We start from the raw sequence: 4,706 nt of genomic DNA on the forward strand, positions 1-4,706 counted from the left end.
GTGTGGTTGTTCCCATGATGGGATCAGATGACTGTGTTCTGAGTGGCCAGTCTGCCCAAGGGGAGTTTCCCTAGGGGTGTGGCCTGCTTCCAAGATATCCAAGGACATTCTGGGAAGAGCCACATTCCTTGAGGGGTTGGAACCCTGGTGTGCGAACTACAGACTTCCTTGAGTGAGTGGCCCACCGCTCGGCCTGGAGATCTCGGATTCATCTTTTGTTGGAGTCAACAACCAGTGTACTGCATGCCAGCTTGAATCTCTCGGCTCCCCTGTGCTTGCGGAAGCCAAGGCGGCCGCAAGCCCCATCTCCTCCAGAGACTTGGACTTTTCGACTTGGACTTGTCGGCTTCTATATGCTTGTGAGCCATTTTCCTAAGATAAATTTCTCTCTCTCTCTCTCTCTAAATATATATATACGCTTTGCTGGTTTTTGTGTTTCTCTATAGAACCCAATCTAACACAGATGTAATGTAAAGTCTTTGGCTAGGGGTGGTAACATTTCCCCATACAATTTCAGGTGTGTCTCATTGTGATTTTTTTTTTTTTTTTTTTTTTTTGCTTTTTAAACTGCCTCTATAACAGAGGGTGCTTGTTTATGTTGAGGATCCATCAATTTCTCATGACAGATATGCTTGGTTTGATATTGTTCTGTGACCACATATACATCTGTGGTCCCCAAAGTTTGTTTTTTTTAAAAAAAGAAAAGAAGAAGGGAGAAAGCAACTCTCCTTTTGTTTATTATTTCCCTCTGATGGTTTTAAAGACCCCAAACTCAGACTCCTGCATCACTGGACCACAAGTGGGATATAGGCAGGTGAGACAGACATGGCTTTAGGCTGTGGGTTCTTGGGCTTTGTCTGGTGGGCAGGCAGGCAGAGCAGTGAATGGGCCTAGGCATGCTCTGCTCCTTCTGCAAGGACTTCCTCTTTCTTTGCTCCAGCAGCTGCCTTCTCAGCTGCTCCTGCCACCATCTGTTCCTCAGGCTACCACAGCAGCTCCAGCCACAACTGCAGCAGCATTAGTGATGAGGACAACTAGCAGCTGGCTCTCAACAAGATTTAAAATGGTGTTCGCACATCATACAAATCACATAACATTCTATTTCACAGAATGTATTGTGGACATTAAGTAACAAATACTTATACTGCATTAAAGCAGCATTTGCCCTGCTTTAACCTCAATGTACACCTTATTTATCTTACTTGTAAATATCTTTGAAAGATCTGCACCCTGTTGAGAGAGGTCCCTTGACTCATTCTTTACTATTCTCTTGGTAAGCAGTTTAGCTTTCTCTTAAATGTAATCTTTCTTTATAGATAAACTCATAAAATCTTAGGTGACTTTTTAACTTTCTCAATCTAAGTTTATCCTATACTTCCCTTTTATCTCCTAGAGCTATCCATTTTTTTTTTAACTTTAAGAAACAATTTTCCTTTTTCCCCTTAATAAAACATATCCCATATCTCAATCTTGCCTGTTACTCAAAAAGACTTTGGAAACTACCTTTAGGCAAGTATAGTACAAAACATAAAAACCTTTGTCAGAATGGATTTACTTTCATTAATTCCTGGTAATATTAGGACTATTACATTTATATAAGTGCTTATTTATCTCTAAATCAACTAGCATAAAGCTCTAGAAGGAATATTATAATCTAACTTGATTATACCATCCAGAGGTAAGAAAACACCCTATCTTCCACTGGAAAACATTTTTTTAGAGAAACAATTTAGAATAATTTTTGTCTTTTCAAAGCCTCATTTTATCAACCAAAATAAACAATCTACCCTTTCTCCAATGTACTTTTTTTCTAAATTTAGTTTTTGGTGAAAATATTCACAGCAAAGCCCACTCCAATTACACAAGTTCTAGACATAATGATCAGTCATGTCACATTCTTCATTGTGTTAACATTCTTGTTATTTCTATTTTAGTTGTTCTGCTTCCATTTACTTAACCTCTCTGTCCCCCAGCCTTTTCATCTATGATTTAAAATAGCAGTTGACTATTTGATCTTATATAGATAACTTTTAAAAAATGTAATGCAGTACTCAAGTGTGACCATGTACACTCTGGGATAAACTGTTACTTAGTTTAAAGGTAACTTCAGGGGATAGTTTCAATTCAAGGTTTGAAGAGCAACTCAGAGCCATACTCTTGGGGTCTCTTCTAGCCTCAACAGGCCCAGTAAATCTGAATTCTTTAAGAATTTGAAGCCCTGTTCCACATTTTTCTCTCTTTTTCCCCAAGATTCATCTATTATGTTCCTGATCAGAATGGTCAGCAGTGGTAGCCAGGCATGATCTAGTTCTTCTGGTCTCAAAATGGAGGAAGTAATGGTTGATGTAGACAATTAATTGTATAGTCCAGTTCGTTCTCCGATTCTTGGATTTCATTCTTTCTCTTTTTTTCCAGATGGATAAAGACTAATACTTATATCACAGATGACTGCTCATAAGCTTTTAAGACCCCAGACATTACTTACCACACTGGGATGTAGAATATAAACTTCAAGAACTATATTATGCCAATTGATTGGGTTGTCCCATGAGACCACAGCCCTAAGGCCCCAAACCAAGAGAACTAATCCCATGAGGTAATTCATTATGTCTAATTAGTATCAGCATCTGTAGCCCTCCACCTTTTTTTTTGGTTGCTATTGTTGCAAGATCATACACAACCTAGCATTTGCCCATTCATTCCTTTTCCCTATGTATAGCTTATTGACATCAGTTACATCAATCATGTGCAAATTTCCCATTAGTATAAACAAGAAAACAAGAAGTGACTAACACCTGGGGAGTACTTCTCCCTCCACCGCCCCAATCCCTGGTAACCACTAGTGAACATTCATTTCTGTGTATTTACCTATTCATGTCATTTCATAAAAATGAGAACACACAATACTTTTTTTTTTTTTTGGTCAATGACTTATTTCACTTAAGATAATGTCCTCCAGGTTCATTCACTTGCAAGATGTTTTGGAAACTCATTTTGTTAATTGCTGAGACATATTCCATTGTATGCATTTACCATATTTCACTTATCCATTCATCCATTGATGGACACTTAGGTTGTTTCCATCTTTTCATTGTTATGAATAATGCTGCAATGGACATAGCTGTGTATATGTCTGTTCATGTCACTTCTATCAAATCCCTAAGGTATATACCTACCAGTAGAATTGCTGGGTCGTATGGCAGCTCTACCCCTAGCTTTTTCAAGAACCATCAAACTGTTTTCTACAACAGCTGTACCATTTTGCATTCTCACCAGCAAGAGATAAAGGTACCAATTTCTCCACATCCTCCAACACATTTTTTTTTTTAATCTTAGCCACTCTTCTTGTTGTTGTTGTTATGTGCCATGGAGTTGGACCTGACTCATAGCAACCCCTCCTTGAGTTTCCAAGGCAGTATCACTATGGAAGTAGATTGCCCAACCTTCCTTCCAACTTAGCCACTCTAGTGGGAATGAAATGATATCCATTGTGGTTTTGATTTGCATATCTCTGATGGCTAATGACATTGAATATCTTTTCATGTGTCTGTTGGCTGTTTGAATAACCTCTTTGGTGAAGTGTCTGTTCATGTCCTTTGCCCAGTTTTTGCTTGATGTCTGCTGTGACCATAGTCCCAAGCCCACAGTCCAATTCCTCTGAGTAGCTGGCTGTGGCCAGGAAGCCACTACAAACTTGCCCCTTGTCAGCTGTACTGTACTCCTGAACATTCTTACAGCGCATACAAACACACATGTAGAAACATTGTTTGCTAACCTTATACATGGTCATGGGCACACTACCCACTGCCTAGACATATCTGATTGTTGAGCCTGTCCACCCATCTATCTACCTGTAGATCAATGCTGCCATCACTGATAACGCAATAGTGTACATGCAAGAGGGTTCATCCTTGTTGTCTATATCTCCTGTGAACCTCTCTATCTTCCTCTTCCTCAGTGCCACAATGTACCAAATGTTGATCACTCACATTGGTACACTGCACTTCCCTTCACCCAATCAATACTTGTCTCTACCTATCTAGCAGTGTACCCTCCTCTCCCGTCCCACTCCTGGTAACCAACAAAGAAAGTTTCCTTCCATATATTAACCTTTCCTTGATTTTTTACAATAATGAACTAATATAATATTTGTCCTTCTGTGATCGACTGATTTCATTCAGCATAATGTCCTCCAAGTTCATCCACATTATGTGGTGTTTTGCAGATTCTACATTAGTCTTCAGTGTTGCATAGTATTCCATTATGTCTATTACCATAGTTTGCTTATCCATTCTTCTGTTGATGGACACCTAGGTTTGTTTCCATCTTTTTTTCTATCGTAAATAGTGCTGCAGTGAACATGGGTGTGCATATATCTGTTCTTGTCTTGGCTCTCATTTCATTTTTTTTTTTAAATTGTGATTTGGGTGAAGATATACAGAGCAAATTCACTTTCCATACAGAAGTTCACACATTGACCACAGTTTACCACAATGCAACAGCTCCCCTCCCACTTCCTCTCCATAGTTACCCCTTCCCAGTGTCCATCCCTCCATGTACTCCTGCCCTCTGAGCTGTCTCCCTATGCATAAGCAGCCCTTCTTTCTTCCATGATTGTTCTCTCCAAGGAGTGTATCTACCTCAGGTAAATGTTCAACTCATATGCCTGTCTTTTGTTTGGCTGGAAACCACAGGTGTGGGTTCGA

The sequence above is a fragment of the Orycteropus afer genome, unplaced genomic scaffold (assembly GCF_000298275.1).
Source record: "Orycteropus afer afer isolate SDZICR_OR568_19922 unplaced genomic scaffold, OryAfe1.0 scaffold00330, whole genome shotgun sequence".
NCBI lineage: Eukaryota > Metazoa > Chordata > Mammalia > Tubulidentata > Orycteropodidae > Orycteropus > Orycteropus afer.